Source organism: Trachypithecus francoisi, unplaced genomic scaffold, assembly GCF_009764315.1.
Source record: "Trachypithecus francoisi isolate TF-2019V2 unplaced genomic scaffold, Tfra_2.0 Contig01440, whole genome shotgun sequence".
In the NCBI taxonomy this organism is placed as follows: Eukaryota; Metazoa; Chordata; class Mammalia; order Primates; family Cercopithecidae; genus Trachypithecus; species Trachypithecus francoisi.
The window spans coordinates 9,288,494-9,306,078 of NW_022681431.1; the positions used below are offsets into that span (position 1 = coordinate 9,288,494).

At 47.8% G+C, this 17,585-nt stretch overlaps 1 protein-coding gene across 2 annotated transcripts in view; it reads right to left on the reverse strand.

Moving 5' to 3' along the window:
* The window catches only part of GFRA2 (GDNF family receptor alpha 2), a 169,691-nt gene that overhangs the window by 103,891 nt on the left and 48,215 nt on the right, over positions 1-17,585 (reverse strand). For both annotated transcript variants that reach the window (XM_033227212.1, XM_033227203.1), the window contains one exon: positions 12,943-13,054. The gene's annotated coding sequence lies outside the window, so the exon portion shown is untranslated. The remainder of the gene's footprint in view (positions 1-12,942; positions 13,055-17,585) is intronic.

Below are 17,585 nucleotides of genomic sequence, written 5' to 3' on the forward strand. Positions count from 1 at the left end.
AGACTGCCCCTGCCCTGGAAGCATTTATAGAGTCAGGCGTGTAGCTATGAGAAGATACTGAAAAAACCAAAGGCACAGTGAGAGAAAGGAAGAGTTGGTACCACTGACTTTCAGGAGTGCAGTCAGAGAGAACTTGCTAGGGGTAGGATTCAAGCTGGAGCTGGAAGGATGGGTAGAATTGGCTGAGCACAGAGGAGGACACTCCAGGCAAGCAAACAGCGGAGGCAAGAGCACAGTGGTTAGAAAGGTCTCAGGAGGCTGGGCACGGTGGCTCATGCCTGTAATCCCAGCACTCTGGGAGGCAGAGGTGGGCAGATCACCTGAGGTTGGCAGTTCCAGACCAGCCTGACTAACATGGTGAAACCCCGTCTCTGCAAAAAATACAGAAAACTTATCCGGGTGTGGTGGTGCACACCTGTAGTTCCAGCTACTCGGGAGGCTGAAGCAGGAGCATCACTTGAACCTGGGAGGCAGAGGTTACAGTGAGTCGAGATCCCACTACTGCACTCCAGCCTGGGCAACGGAGCGAGACCCTGCCTCAAAAAAAGAGAAAGTTCTCAGGAAAGGAACAATCCAGTGGGTGGGAGGAGCCAAGGGCACAGGTTGGGGAAGAACTAGAGGGTCCAGTTGGGGTGCTCAAGTGGAGAACTAAGCCTTACAGTCTTCAGACTCACACACCAGGAGCCACTGAAGGTTTTTGAACAGGCAAGTGTCATGATGAGAATAATGTTTTAGGAAGATTGATCTGATAACTGTGTGAGGGATAGAGACCAGGGGCCAATTAGGAGGCGATTTTAACAGTCCCAGGCGGAGGTAATGAGGGCCCAACAGGGAGTGGCAGTGGGCGTGGACAGAGGGAGAGGGTTGTTAGAAGCAGTGTTAAGGATGAATCAGCATGATGCTGGAACACAGGGAAAGTCGCCAGGCCAAGACAAAGTGACCAGCCTAGCGGCTCAGCTTTTGTCCTTGGAAAAATAATAATTAAAGTAGCCAACTTTATGGCTAGATACATGTTAATACTCCTTCAATTTTTGTAATAACTCGATGGCTATTATTAGGTACTATTAATAGCCTCATTTTCAAATGAGAGAGGAGAGGCAAGAGAAGTGATTCAGCCGCCCAAGGTCATATTTTAAGTGGCAGAATCTGGATTCAAACTCGGGCAGTCAGGATCCAGCAACCCTCATGGGTAAGTTCTGTGCCTTGTATCAACAAGAAAAGTGGTGGCTTTCCAGGCCCACACATGTTTATATTCCCCTTCAGAATACCTGAGATACCCTCTTCCTCCCTTCCCTGTCCAGCAACAGTGTGAAAATATCATGAGAATCAACATAATTTTTTTTTTTTTTGAGACGTTTCTGTCACCCAGGTTGGAGTTCAGTGGTGCAATCATAGCTCACTGTGGCCTTGACTTCCTGGGCTCAAGTCATCCTTGGCCCTCAGCCTCCCTAGTTGCTGAGACTACAGGCCTGCACCTGGCTTATTTATTTACTTAACAGAGATGAGGCCTCCATATGTTACCCAGGCTGGTCTTGAACTCCTAGCCTCAAGCCATCCTCCTGCCTCACCCTGACGAAGTGCTGGGATTACAGGTCCGAGCCACTGTGCCCAGCCTGAAATTGCTTTTAAAATCTTTACTGTGACCCAGGCGCGGTGGCTCACGCCTGTAATCCCAGCACTTTGCGAGGCCGAGGCAGGCAGATCACGAGGTCAGGAGATCAAGACCATCCTGGCTAACACAGGGAAACCCTGTCTCTACTAAAAATACAAAAACATTAGTCGGGCTTGGTAGCAGGCGCCTGTAGTCTCAGCTACTTGGGAGGCTGAGGCAGGAGAATGGCCTGAAACCACGAGGCAGAGCTTGCAGTGAGCCGAGATAGTGCCACTGCACTCCAGCCTGGGCGACAGAGTGAGACTCCGTCTCAAAAAAAAAAAAAAATCTTTACTCTGGACCTTGTTTTATTTTTTATTCTAAAAAAATTAAGCATATCCTGAAAGTGACCTTCTTTTTTTTGAAACAGAGTCTCACTCTGTCGCCCAGGCTAGAGTGCTAGAGTGCAGTGGCACAATCTCAGCTTACCACAAGCTCCACCTCCCAGGTTCAAGTGATTCTCCTGCCTCAGCCTCCCAAGTAGCTGAGATTACAGGCACCCACCACCACACCCAGCTAATTTTTGTATTTTTAGTAGAGACAAGGTTTCACCATGTTGGCCAGGCTGGTCTCGAACTCTCGACCTCAGGTGATCCATGCCCCCTACCCAGTCTCCCAAAGTGCTGGAATTGCAGGTGTGAGCCACGACGCCCAGCCAAGCACTTTATTTTTTATTTAAAAGATAAATAAAATATTTACTGTGGACTTTGTGTGGCGTAACCTTTGGAGTTCAAGTCTAGAGCCTAGAAAAGATTCTTTCAGGTGCCCAGCTTGGTGCCCAGCTAAGTGCCCTGGGCCTGGGTCATGCATGGGCTTTCCCAGCCCCTGCCTCCCTCCTACTGGCAGGTTGACCCCTCCCCAACATTCCCTCCACACTCCAGATCCCAGAGTCACAGCCTGGAATGAGCACAGTAGTCTGGGAATGGAGACCAGCAGGAATTTAAATAAACCATCTGATCCCAAAGAACGAACAGGGCTGTTGGGGCAGGCTGGGTGGGACTGGGCTAGGAGGGAAGAAATGCATACTGCACTCAGGGCCATTGATTTCTCTAATTGATTTCGGTCAGTGTTCTCAGTGCTTCATCATTCTCTTTAGAGGTAGGCACCGGCAGGAGGTGGAGCTCTGGCTTTACCCAGCCTCTCCCCAGGGCCTCACAGACCTCTCTGCAGCCCCACCCATCCCAGGGAGTCCTGCAAGCCCCAGGATAGCCCATTAGAGAGGGAGGAACTTGCAGCTGCTGCAGCTCCCATGGGGGTTGGAAAGAGTGGGCAGAGCGGGGAAGCAGATGGGAAGTTGCTCCGACAGGAAGCCATCAAGACCACCTTATGTGACTATTGTACTTCCCGGCTGTACAAAGCATCTTCCACATCCATGATCTCGAAGTCCTTACAACATTCCTGGGAGGGAGGCGTGAGAGAATTAGTTTCCCTTCTCAGGGAACAAACTCAAACACACTTTTTTTTTTTTTTTAATTTGAGATGGAGTCTCAGTCTGTCACCTAGGGTGGAGTGGAGTGGCACCGTTTGAGTACACTGCAACCTCCACCTCCCAGGTTCAAGCAATTCTCATGCCTCAGCATCCCGAGTAGGTGGAATTACAGGCATGGGCCACCTTGCTTGGCTAATTTTTGTATTTTTAGCAGAGTCAGGGTTTCACCATGTTGGCTAGGCTGGTCTCGAACTCTCAACCTCAAGTGATCCACCCACCTCAGCCTCCCAAAGTGCTGGGAGTACAGGTGTGAGCCATCGCACCCAGCCTTGGGGAGCAAACTCACTCTTGAAGACCACTCATGACATGGCCAAGGTTAAAACATAGCCAGCAAGTGGCAGTGCTAAGGACTTGTCCAGTGGGCTTTCCAATTCCAACCCTGCCTCTCTCACAGGACAGAAATCAGGCATCCACCTATTACAGGCCCGGGCTTCTCTGCTGCTTTGTCCCACAATAGGGGATCATGGTGGGCAGGGAAAAAGCACTCAAGTCATCTGGTATCGTCTTTGTGTCATCCAAGACAGACCTGGGAAGGGCTGTTTCTCTGAATTCCTGTTTCACCAGAAATCCCAGACTTCCCAAGAAAACTGTGAAACCTCATTCCTCACCTTCCCCCTTCACAGCTGCCCGATGGCAGCAGGAGCTGAGCTAGTAAACCACCCTTCTGTTTAGCTATCCTAAACCTAAAATATCCTAGCTGGGTGTCTGGTCTACCCCTGCTGCCCCAGTGACACTGCACTCCCCCTGTAGTTGGCACCATACTGGCTACGCCCCAGCCTTGTCCTGAAGTTGGTGCTGTGTTTGCAGAAGAAAACTGCCTGGAGAAACCTCACAGCTTCTCTTCTGGGCACACACACCCACCACATCTCTTAAGACACTGGCCATCTGCCAGGTTACCCAAGGTCAAGGCAGAATCAAGGAAAAGGGGCAATGACTCCTCCTGCCAAGCCTTGGGGAGCCGGCTCCTGCTGCCTGACGCCCCCTGCAGAGAGCTCTCAGTCCCAACAGCTCCCACAGACAGTATCTATTTAGCCAAGAGCTAGGTCTGAGCTGGACTGCCACTCAAAAGGCACAGGTCCGACTGCAGGACACAGAGGGCGGCTCCCAAGGGGCTTTGGCTAGAAAACAGAGACAAGTATCTCTCTCTGAGGATACATGCCTTCCCTAGGCCCAACCCAGAGTTTGGCCAGATGAGCACATTTAGCTGTATGCCTACCCCCTCACCTTGACTTTCATTCTGGAAACTTCTTTTCCCATCATCTAGAATTTTGTCTCCTTCCCCACACTGTCCCCACGCGCTCCTGCTTTCCTGCTATCCTCTCTTTCCAGAATAGGAAACCCCAGGTGGTGGAGCAATGTCTAACCTCAAAGAACGAATTGCTAATGGTAGAATTTTAGTCATCACCTGCTGTAGGTTGGACGGAACCCTCCATGACAACAATAATAAACTACCAGCAAGTGCACAGCCTTCAACAGCCTTTGGTGCTTTTTTCTGCAAGTTTGCCTCCCTTGGGCCTCCCAAGAGCTCTCTGAAGTCAGTGTCTCTCACATGGGAAGACATATAGTCCAGGCATCAAGTGATCTGTCCCACTAAGTGACAGGGATCACACAGTCATGAAGCTGCTGGTCTAGGACTGGACCAAGGTGTCCTAACCCCAAATTCCCTATTTGTGAGTTATCTTTTGCTTAAATGCTTCAGTAAAATAAAATAAAATACTTTTTAATTTTAAGAACAAAGACAATTTCATATAAACATCTCCAGTATGGCCGGGCGCGGTGGCTCAAGCCTGTAATCCCAGCACTTTGGGAGGCCGAGACGGGCGGATCACGAGGTCAGGAGATCGAGACCATCCTGGCTAACATGGTGAAACCCCGTCTCTACTAAAAATACAAAAAACTAGCCGGGCGAGGTGGCGGGCGCCTGTAGTCCCAGCTACTTGGGAGGCTGAGGCAGGAGAATGGCGTGAACCCGGGAGGCGGAGCTTGCAGTGAGCCGAGATTGCACCACTGCACTCCAGCCTGGGTGACAGAGCGAGACTCCGCCTCAAAAAAAAATAAAAATAAAAATAAATAAACATCTCCAGTGACAGGATCTTGTTTGACTCAGGGGCCGCATTCTATAGTCACAGAAAACTCGGACAATTGAGTGGCTCTTCTCCTTCTCCTTCTTTTTTTGTGACAGGGTCTCACTTTGTCACCCAGGCTGGATTGCAGTGGTGCCATCATAGTTCACTGCAGCTTCAACCTCCCCAGGCTCAGGTGATCCTCCTGCCTCAGCCTCTTGTCTCTACAAAAGATACAAAAATTAGTTGAGCATGGAGGTGCACGCCTGGGACTACAGGCACCCAACTAATTTTTGTACCTTTTGTAGAGATGGGGTTTCACCATGTTGCCCAGGCTGGTGAGTGGTTTTTCCTTATGCCAACATGGAATTTGCCTTTCCATAACTCCCATGTCCACAAGGATCCAGTATATAGGGAGGATCCCGGAAGTCACTCGGACTGCAGTGGCCTTTGGGCAGAAAGCAGCATGTCTACCCCTGAAGTGCTGGCTGTTGTGGATGCTGTTTGCTTTCAACGGCAGCAGGCTGCTCCTTGCCATAGCAAGCAGCTACAATTCCCCCTCCTACTCCCCAGCATAAGTCACATAGTCACCATCACATCCAGTCCACACAGTGGGCTCCAGGATGGGACATTCCCAGGGGTACAGGCACCTGCTGCCTCCCCACTACAAAACAGGTGAGTCCCTCCTCTGTGGGAGGGGAGGGGCAGGCTGGGCTAGGCGTTCTGCCCTCCTCCCGGTGATGAAGCCCAGGATTCTGCCATCTTCCCTTGCCCTGGGATGGGCCCGGCCTTTCATATTCTTCCTACCTGACTCCTGGGAGAACATCCCACCTGGTATTATGGAAAGAGGCTTGGACAAGGATTTGAGTTCTAGCTTTGACCCGGACTTGCTGCCAGCCCAGAAAAGAGTTCAGCACAGTCTGGGGTAGCACAGTGCCCATGATCAGCCCTTAGGAAGGATTTCCTAGTGGAAAGGAAGAAAAGGGAAGCAAGGGATGGAGGGAGAGAGGGAGGGAAGGATGTATGCACCATTGAAATCTCAGTGCTCTCCTCATCTCTGCTCCAACCTAACTCCCCAAATTCATCTTCCATCCAGTTCACCTCATGGAATGAGCCAGCAAGGTACACTTGGATTCAGCTACCAGCTCTGCCACCAGCTGACCATGTGATTTTAGTTCCTTTAGGATAACAGTCCTCTACCCTGCCCTTGTCACAAGGGACAAGGATGATCAAATGAGACACTGAATATGACTATGCTTTGAAATGTAAGCGATGCCCTGCAGATGTAAGAACCTGTTGACTTTTCCAGGCAGCCCATATCCCATGGTGAGTTCTGGGGACCATCCTTTGCTATCTGTTTCAGGATGAGTACTCCCTGGCCACTGTACTACTTGGGACAGCTTTTGCTACTCCAGTGACTTGGGACTTCTTTGTAAAAAGGATCTTTCCCTTTTACAAGTAAGAATACTGAGGCCTCCAGGTCCTACTGTGTATGCTTCTCTTAGCTCTTCTTGCATCCTGTTGAAATCTCCCATTCTTATCTGTACTCTTCACTCAACTCGGAGCTCTGTTCGAACACGACCTATATCCTCTTCATCACCATAGCCTTAGGGGCTGGCCCGTGATAACTGCCAAATGAGTGTAGAATGAATGAATGGGCAAATGATGCCTCTAACCCAATATAACCTTAGCGCTGGGGCTGAGTCCCAGGATCACTAGCCTGTTTCAAACCACTTATCTACTTGTTTGGGACTCACTAGGGTCTAACTGACCCACATAATAAATGTTTCTCTTTCCTCCCCTTTCGTTCTCTTTAGGGAAAATTGATCAATCTGACCAGAGGATCAGAGGATTCTTTTTTTTTTTTTTTTTTTTTTTTTGAGACAGAGTCTCACTCTGTCAGCCAGGCGGGAGTGCAGTGGCACGATCGTGGCTCACTGCGAGCTCCACCTCCTGGGTTCACACCATTCTCCTGCCTCAGCCTCCTGAGTAGCTGGGACTACAAGCACCCGCCACCACGCCCAGCTAAATTTTTTGTATTTTTAGTAGAGACAGGGTTTCACCATGTTAGCCAGGATGGTCTCAATCTCCTGACCTGATGATCCACCTGCCTCAGCCTCCCAAAGTGCTGGGATTACAGGCATGAGCCACTGCACCCAGCCCTGACCAGAGGATTTTTTAGCCATTTAAGTTATTTTAATTCAAGCTAGATTGACTTATGCTCTTGACTTTAAAGTCTAATTCTATAAAGACTCAGTGCATTCATGGGAGACAGACTCATTAGAATTCCCAATCCACACAATACACTGCCTCATTCTTACCTATTAGCAGTGTGATCCCCTGCCCACCACCCTCCCGCCCAGTGAACCACGTCACTTGTCAGTCTGAAGAAACAAAGGGGTTGCAGTCCCCAAGCCAATCCCCCTAGAAGTGGGCAATGGAGGCATGGCCCACAAAGAGCTAGCAACAGTCCTAGGAATACAGGGCTCCCCCAAAAAGAAGCCTGTGTCCTGTGCAGACAAACCAAGCAAGGCTCTCTGGATGGGAGATCAAGAGCTGGTGGCTTCTAAATAGAGGAAAAGGTAGAGCTGGCCTTGTGCCCTCCCACAGGTAGTCAGTGCCTCTGTACCTCTGGCCCCCTGGTGTTCCCATTGCAGGGTGCACTTTGGCTAGGGGACACCGCTAGCTTCCAACCTCACCTTCCACCAGACGAATCTGTTCTCCCATTTCCTTTCAGCCAACTGCCACTTTGGAAGACAGTCTTGTAAACAGATCCTAAGGGAAGCGATCATCTATTTATTTTAAGAGATACTGGTGCAGTAAACTCTTTTTCCAGAACCAGCAAAACTGATAATGGCCCTTTTTGGCAATCAATCTCAATCAATCACTGAATTCTTCAATAGCTTCTTGTTACACCCCTCTGAGGCATACGCATTTTAAAGAAATGTTAACAGAGAGACAAGGCCCTGATGCAAAATAATAGATCTCCAACTTTAGAAGTCCCACACCATGAAGAAGGGATTCGAATGAGATCCGAGAAGGTGAATCTGCAGCATTCACATGCCACTTCCTCTCCTAATCATGGCAGATATTGTAAGACTTCTGGATGCAATGCTCTAGGCACACAACCAGTCACTTGGAGTGGCACACAAGTTTATCTAACCCATCTGCAAGTTCTAGTTCCATGAATTCTGAGTCCCCTCCAGTTGTAGAATCTGGGCTTCTATGAGGTGACTGAGAAGCCCTCTATCCTTCACACCATGGAAGACTTGTGTTATGCCCAGCCATACCATAAGAGTTCAATAGGGGACCAGGCATGGTGGCTCACGCCTGCAATCCCAACATTTTGGGAGGCTAAGGCAGGAGGATGGCTTGAGCCCAGGAGCTGGAGGCCAGCCCGAGCAACACAGTGAGATCCCATCTCTACAGAAATAAAAAATAATTAGCCAGGTATGGTGTTGTACACCTGTAGTCCCAGCTACTTGGGAGGTTGAAGCAGGAGGATGGCTTGAGCCCAAAAATTCCAGGCTACAGTGAGCTATGATTGCACTCCTGCACTCCAACCTGGGTGACAGAATGAGACCTGGTGTCAAAAAAAAAAAAAAAGGCCAGTGAGGGCATCCACAAGACTTTTCAGAAGACAGAGAAACCATCCCACTTTCCTAAGGAAAACAGGGAAGGAGATTTGTGGAGGAGACCTATTATGCCAAGAAAAACACTCAGCCCCTGCTGGAATCTGACAACTGATTAAAACAAATCCCTGCTACAGAAGGGCCTCCACGTCCCACCAGCCCTGAGAAAGGGGGACATCCCAAGGTGCTGCCCACAGCCCTCGCCAAACTGCCCACACCTGATACTCCATCCATCGCACCCCTTGGATCGGACCCAGGAGTATGAATGGGACCCATAGTCTAATTTCTCAATGAGAGTCACCTCAGGCCTCCCAACACAGCGGCTGCAGGACTGGGAGGCAGGAGGGCAGGGCTAACGTTGTGCTTGCTAATGAGCCTTCTGAGAGCGTTGAAATGGGCTGCACATATGCAACCAATAGCCAGCCACACGCAATGTCATCTGCTCAGCAGCCAACACAGCCCTGCTGCTGTTAGCAAGGGGCCTGAGACAGACACCGTTATGGGCCCAGGAAATTCATGCAGCCAGAGGGAGAGCAGGAAGGGAGCCCAGCAGGTTCTTCACCACACCCACCCCACCCACACCCTTCACAGGCCTGGCCCTTTTGAGATCAAATGAGAGCCTTCTTTCCTGCTTCCCCTTGATTCTGTGGAACAAGGCATTAGATACCTACTGTGCTTCAGGCAGAGTGGGTAAAGGCAGTGGGTTTTTAGAGACTTATCCTGCCACGAAAAACCATCAGCCCCTGCGGGAATCTGACAACTCATTAAAACAAATCCCTGCTACAGAAAGGCCCCACATCTCATCAGCCCTGAGGAAGGCGGCATCCCCTCACAAGGTGCTGCCCGCAGCCCTCGCCAAACTGCCCACGCCAAGTGCTCCATCCAGCACGCCCCTCGGATAGGACCCAGAAGCATGAATGGGACTCGAGTGCTGGAGAATGAGAAAGGCGTCCTTTCTGTCCTGCAGATAAGGGTGTGGCAGGCAAGGCCTCCCCCAGGGAACTTCCATCCCCTCCGCCCCTCAGCACGCTGCCTTGCTCTAGTTAGGTCCTTCCGTTTCTGACACCACCACGCGGGACTCCTGACTGGCGGTCTGCAGATTGGAAATGCAAAAGGAATCAGAATGTCTCACCCTTCTCACTCCTCACCCTGTACAAACTGCCCTCACACATCCCGTCTCAGCTGATGCTCAAAATCACCTGCTCAGTGAACAGCTGGTGATTGTTACTTGAGGCTCTTTAGTCAGGAGATGGGGCTCAATCCTGCTTCTGCCACTTTCTAGCTGCCTGGCTTTGGTAGAGTCCCTAAATCTGGCTGTGCCTTGGTAAAACAGGGACAATAACACCTGCCCTGCCTATTTCACATGATTGGTGATTCATTCCACCAGCCTATTTCACATCATTGGTGATTCATTCCACCAGCCTTAAAGCACCTACTATGTTCCAGGCACTGACATAGACACATTGCCTCTGTCTTCTTCTTCTTCTTTTTTTTTTTTTTTTTTTTTTTTTTGAGAAAGGGTCTCACTCTGTTGTCCAGGCTGGAGTGCAGTGGCTAAATCACGGGTCACTATAGGCTTGACCTCCCAGGCTCAAGTGTTCCTCCCACCTCAGCTTCCCAAGTAGCTGGGACTGCAGACGTGCACCACCATGTCCCCCTAATTTTTAAATTTTTTATAGAAATGAGGTCTCTTTATGTTGCCCAGGATAGTCTAGAACTCCTGGGCTCAAGTGATCCTCCCGCCTTGGCTTCCCAAAGTGCTGGGATTACAGGTGTGAGCCCCCACGCCTGGCCTTCTGTCTTCAATAAGACAGGATCAAAAAGCGTACAGCCTAGTAGCGGGAGGCAGATGTACAAACGAATAAGTGCAATAATGTTTGGAAGCTATGGTGGTAGCATTATGGTGTAGTGGGGAGAAGGACTGACTGGATAATGCATACACATAGAAATGGAGGTTTTAGAGAAATCATTTCATAAGGAAATAACATTTGCTAAGCTCTTCCCAGGAGGTACTTCCATATACATAATTGTTCTAGATATCAAAAAAGATGATGGGTGTGAACCCACTCTATAATAGGCTGTGGAGAGTTGTATAGTGCAAAGCATTCATGTAAAATATCAGACTTCAGTCAGCAAAAATGGGTTGTATTAGTTAAGCTAGATTAAGCTAAGTTTATTGCTGCAGCAACAAACTACTGCAAAGTCTCAGAGGGTTAACACCACCAAGGTTTATTTATTCCTCATGCAACATGTTCAGTGTAGTTTGGCAGGGGACTCTCTGCTCCACACAGTCACTCAGAGATCCAGGCTGACTCATGCATTATCATCTTGAAAGTGCTACACCTAGAACACAAGGCCTCTTCAGTCATTGAGGCAAGAGGAGAGACAACTGAAGTGCAGAGAGCTGGCCAGAATACTTGTCACTTTCACCCATAGCCCATCGGCCAGAATCAATTACATGCTCCTGTCTAACAACAGTGGGACTAGAAGATATGAGGAAATGGAATGTCTGGTGAGCATCAAGACCTCTGTCACAGACAACAAAGACCTGGGGTGTTTGGCTAATCAGAGTCCTTTAGGGAACTCTAAGTCTGGTCCCCTCAGAGCCAAGCAATCCCTGCAGAACTGGAAATGTATTCTTCCTAACTACAAAGTGACTGGCAATGGCAGAGAACTGAGGAACAAGACTCAAGTTATTTCTATGACTCAGAAGAGCACAGAGTTAACACAATAATGATCATAGCTAACTTTTTCTTTTGAAGAGACAGGATCTCACTCTGTCACCCAGGCTGGAGTACAGTGTCACAATGATAGTTCACTGTAATCTCCAACTCCTAAGTGCAACTGATCCTCCCACTTCAGCCTCCCAAGTAGCTGGGACTACAGGCACAAACCACCATACCTGGTTAATTTATTTTATTTTTTTAGAGACAGGGTCTTGCTATGTTGCCCTGGCTAGTCTCAAATTCCCAGTGACCCAAAGCACTGGGATTACAGGAGTGAGCCATTGTGCACGGCCCATAGCTAACATTAAGTAAACACTTACTGTGTGCTAAGTCCACATTACCTGTATTATATTATTTAAGCCTCACAACCCAGCAAGATAAATAGTACTAATAGTCCCATTTGATATATGAAGATAATAAAGAACAAGTAAAAGATTCTTCATATTTTTTAATTCATAACATATCAGAGCAGGAAATTGAATGCAGAAGTCAGTCCCCTGTCTCCACTTTACCACAAACCTATACTACTCCCCATAGTGAAATGGAGTCACTAATTTTACATACATACATACACACACAGACACACACACACACATGCATACACACAATTTGCAGTTCCAAGATCTGGATTCTCAGCCTGGTTCTGTCACTAGTTACATAACCTTAAGTAAGTCCCTTCACCTCTCTGAACTTCCATTTCCTCATCTGCAAAACAGGAATAATAGAAATATCTATTATCTATTTAATTATCTTATAGAAAAGAGTTTTTTCAACTATAAACTTCTCTGCTAAAAAAAAAAAAAAAAAAAAAAAAAAAAACTGGTGCATTAGATATGCCCTAGGGATGAAGCGAGGTCACACCTCCTGGGTGGTGAACAAAATAGGACAGATGCCTTACTCTGAGGAGTCCTGCTGGCACCCCTGAAACAGCCCCTAACAACAACCAGAAGTGGGCCCACCCTGCCTCTTCCTTTGTCCCCACGCTCTGTTTGGCAGCTCGAGCACAGCCTCAGATTTGCCTGATTTTCCTGCAGAGGTTTGTACAGGATTTCTGCTAAGTGGGGCAGCAACATCAATAAGTTCCATTGTGTCATGAGTGTTATTGAAGAGCAGAGTGTCTGGCCTGCTGGCTGGGGCTTCTGGGCTCATAAGCTCCCCCGACCCTCTTTCACCCTGGCCTCATTGGTGAATGGCCCCTACTGCCCTTTCCAGCCCTTTCTCCCCTGCTCCAGCCTCCGATTCCATTCTGCATCAGGACCACTATTCCAGCATGCTTGGTCCACACATCCATCCCCGGAAGTGTCCACCAAACATTCTCCCCAAATCCAGAGCCTTCACTCAAAGCATGCCTCCCACCTAGAATATCCTCCCACCACCTCACCTGTCAAAGTCCTCCTCAGATGCACAAGGCAATGTCAACAGCAGTTGTCTCCGGGTGATGAAATTACAGATTATCTTTACCTTTTTCTTTCCAGTTTCCTCCATTTGGAGATCTGGGGGAATGAGCACATAATATTTTTCTCATCAAAAAAAAAGCACAATGAAGTCATATTTTAAGTTCCTACCTTCCTGTAAGCCCCTCCCCTTCATCCTAGTTTACAATTCTGTTTCTTCTGTGAAATTCTATAGTTCTCGGCCCTATCATAAATTGCTTTACACTCTAGTTAGTTTGCTGGGCATGAACATCTGGTAGCCCCAATCAAATGGTAAGCTCCATGAGAGCCGGGGACATATTACACATATTTTCCCTATGCTGCACAGCCCTCTGCACAGTTCCAGGAAGAGCTGAAGCAGCGAGTGAGTACTTACCAATTACGGGGTTATGCGGTGGCCCATATGTTACAATGGCTTGGGGAGGTAGAGTCATGCAGACTAAGAACTAAGGGGCCTTGGAGTTTATACAATCTGATTCTCTGCATTCATACAGTTTCTGACATTTCATTTGCCCATTAACAGGGTCTGGTTACCCCCACTACATGAGCAGTCAAACTGGGGCCGGGAGACATAAAGCAATTTGGCCCAAGCTTCCAGAGCCCACATCTCCTGAGGTCCTGTCCAGTGCCTTAACCACTAAACTGCAGCTGCCACTCCAAGACCTTATTAATAGCCATTTCTCTCCCCAGTCAGTGGCTGGACACGGTTTGCCAGGTTAATAATTTGTTCATTAGGCACCTAATGAATTACTTGTTAATTGCTAACTTGATGAATAGCCAGCTGTCCCCATCTGCCTGGAGAAACAACAGCAAATAACCACAGAAGGGCTGGCCAAACCCCAGCGGCTGCAAGGCAGAAGCTTTGGGCCCCAGAGGATGGCAGTTCCCTCGGGGAGAAGCCTGTCTTGGCCAGTCACCTGGAGCTCAGTCCCCAGGGATGGGCGCCTCTGGTAAACCACCTCTTGCTGGTCCTATAACTGCCCTGCAAAGGGTCGAGGCAGCCCAGATCTTCATCTGCCCCAATCATTCAAGACTCTTCTCCACAAAACTGCCCCTTTTTGCTTTCTTTTCTTTTTATCTTCTCTGAGTTTCTATCACTTGACGTCAGAGCTACGGAGGGTCTCCAACTTCTGATGGTTCAACTTTCAATTTTTCAACTTTACAATGGTGGAAAAGAGATACATTTTCAGTAGAAACTACTTCCAATATGCATGCAACCATTCTGTTTTTCACTTCCAGAAGAGTACTCAATAAATTACATTAAATATTCAACACTTTCTTATACAATAGGCCTTATGTTAGATAACTTTGCCCAATTGTAGGCTAATGTAAGTGTTCTCAGCACATTTAAGGTAGGCTAGGCTAAGCTATGATTTTTGGTAGGTTAGGTATATTAAGTGTATTTTTTTGAGATAGTGTCTTGCTCTTGTCACCCAGGCTGGAGTGCAGAGGCACAATCACAGCTCACTGCAGTCAAGGATCCTGGACTCAAGAAATCCTCCTGCTTCAGCCTCTTGAGTAGCTGGGACTACAGGCATAAGCCACCATACCTAGCTAAATTTTTTTTAACTTTTGTAGAGATGGGGTCTTGCTGTGTTGCCTAAGCTGCTTTTGAACCCTTGGGTTCAAGTGATGCTCCCACCTCTGCCTCCCAAAGCACTAGGATTACAGGTGCAAGCCACCATTCCTGGCCTAAATGTATTTTTGACTTATGATATTTTCAATTCACAATGGATTTATTGGGAAATAACTCCACTGTAAATAGAGGGGCATCTGTTTTCAATGTAAACTTTTTGTATCCACACATAATCATATGTCATCATATTTTCTCAGGGATTGGTCCTATCTTCCTATCTCAAAGGCAGCTACAACATTCCTATTGGTCACTTCAAGCTTCCTAAAGACAGAAACCACATCTTCCTCATTCATCCTTGTATCTCTTGTACCTAACATAATCCCATAGTCCCTTATAAGTATTTATTAAAGGAGCAAGTTACTCATACTTTTCTGCACAAATCTGTATGGGTTTGCTCAGGTTGCTGCTATGGGTTGAATGTGCTCTCCAAAACTCATAATGAAATGTAATTGCCATTACGGTAGTATTCAGCACTGAGATCATTGAGAGCCCACATAAATGTCATTATTGAGAGAGTGGGCTCATTATTGCAAGAGTGGGTTTGTTACAGAAGTGAGTTCGGCCATCTCTTGCTGTCTTGCTCACTCTCACCCTCTCCTGCCTTCCACTTTCCTCCATGGGATGATACAGCATGAAGGCCCTCACCAGATGCCAGCACCATGCTCTTGGATTGCAGCCTCCAGAACCACAAGCCAAATAAACTTCTATTCTTTGTAAATTAGCTAGTCTGTGGTATTCTGTTATAGCAGCAGAAAACAAACCAAGACAGCTGCCGTGACAAAGTACTGTAATCTGGGTGACTTAAATGACAGAAATTTATATATATTCTCACAGTTCTGGAGGTTGGAATTCTGAGATCAAGGCTTCTCTGAGGCCTCTCTCCTTGGCTTGCAGATGGCCACCTTCTTGCTGTGTCCTCACATCGCCTTTCCTCTGCACTTGCACACACCTCGTGTCTCTTCATGTGTCCAAATTTCCTCTTCTTATAAGAACTCCAGAGAAAACATAGAAGAAAATGACCAAATCCCATCCTACAGGGGCTTACAAGAAAGGATACTGGGAGTGAAAGCCACATACCGACTTGGGAAAGTTGACTAATTCCTTCTTATTTCAATTCCCTGTCTGTAAGATGGACATCATAACACCTCTTTCTCCATCATGCCAATGCTAGGAGCATAAAATGAGACTGTGCTCTGATAAGAAAAATTACTATGCAGATGTAGATTGGATTAGGGCCCATCCTAATGACCTCATTTTAATGTAATCATCTCTTTTTTTTTTTTTTTTGAGACGGAGTCTCGTTCTGTTGCCCAGGTTGGAGTGCAGTGGTGCGATCTTGGCTCACTGCAAGCTCCGCCTCCCAGGTTCACGCCATTGCCTGTCTCAGCCTTCCAAGTAGCTGGGACTACAGGCACCACCACCACATCCGTCTAATTTTTTGTATTTTGTTTAGTAGAGATGGGGTTTCACGTGTCAGCCAGGATGGTCTTGATCTCCTGACCTCATGATCTGCCCGCCTCGGCCCCCCAAAGTGCTGGGATTACAGGCATGAGCCACCGCGCCCGGCCTAATGTAATCATCTCTTTAAAGACCCTTCCTACAAATACACTCACATGAGGTAGTGTGTGTCAAGGCTTCCAAATATGAATTTTGAGGGGAACTAGTTCAGCTCATAACACCTTTTCACTCCACAGTGCCAACTTCAGGGCTGGGCACATATTAAATATTTAACACATCCTCCAAACTTGGTAGGCATTCCATTTTCTCTGGGGGAAGGGCTCATCTTTGTGGCCTGAGTTCCTAGTCCTGCACAGACCCCTGAAAAACTCCATGGTGGAGTATTTAAGGCAAACCCTCTCGTCATGTCAGCTCCCAAATCCTAATGGCTCTGTTATTTTTGAAATCACTTTAGAGCAGCACTGAATAGAGATGGTGATTTCTTGCATTTGCATAGCAATTTTTCTTATCAGAGCGCAGTCTCATTTTATCCTTCCAGCATTGCTATGATGGAGGAAGAGGTGTTATGATGTCCATCTTATGGACGAGGAATTGAAATAAAAAGGAATTAGTCAATTTTCCCAAGTCAGAGTAAGCCTAATACGTGCCTTTCACTTCCGTTATCCCTCCTTGTGAACCCCTGTAGGACGGGACTCGGTCATTTTCTTCTCTGCTGCTGAGCCTCCAGCGCAGGTCCAGGCACAAAGTGTATGCTCAGGGAGATTTGGCATTAATAATAACAAAGCTGCTGGAGGAGTCTCTATCCAGAGGATCTGAAGTCTCAGTACTGACCACCACCCAGCCACCCAAACCCCCTCCAGCAAAACCAGCCCTTGGGCCGTAGGGCCATGTGGATGGCCTACTTCAGGGTCTGATCTTCCCACACCCGAGCTGCATTTCAGTGAAGGCCCTGAAGCCAAGGTTGAATCGAAAATGAGTCTGGAAATATATCTATTATCACTTCCACACTGCTACGAGTGACAATAAGGAAAATGAGTTTACGGTACAATTGCAAAGTGATTTCACATATTATTTATTTCTATCTCTTTTTATCACGGGTATTTTTAGAAGCTGCCTCAAATGCATTGTGGAATGAAGCAGGGTATGAATTTTAAAAATACACTGTCTCATTTCCTCCTTGGGGCCATGTTTCAGAGTGGATAACAAGAGTAGTGTGCCCATTTAGCAGATGGGTAAAGCAAGGCAAGAGAGGTCAAGTGTCAGCCCAACATCATGCAAGGAGTAAGTGAATGAGCTGAGCCTAGACCCGCACTCCATGCTTTTTCCCGTTTGTCGCTGGCTGAAGTGGGAGGAACCCTGAGTAACCGGACCGAGAGAGTCCTTCTAAGGGCAGGAGAGGAAGGAATGCATGTCCCCTGCAGGTGTATCTCCTTTGGCAGAGTTTTTGAACAATCTGTATCTGAATGATTTCAGTTGATGCCTGTGCCCCCCAGTTCC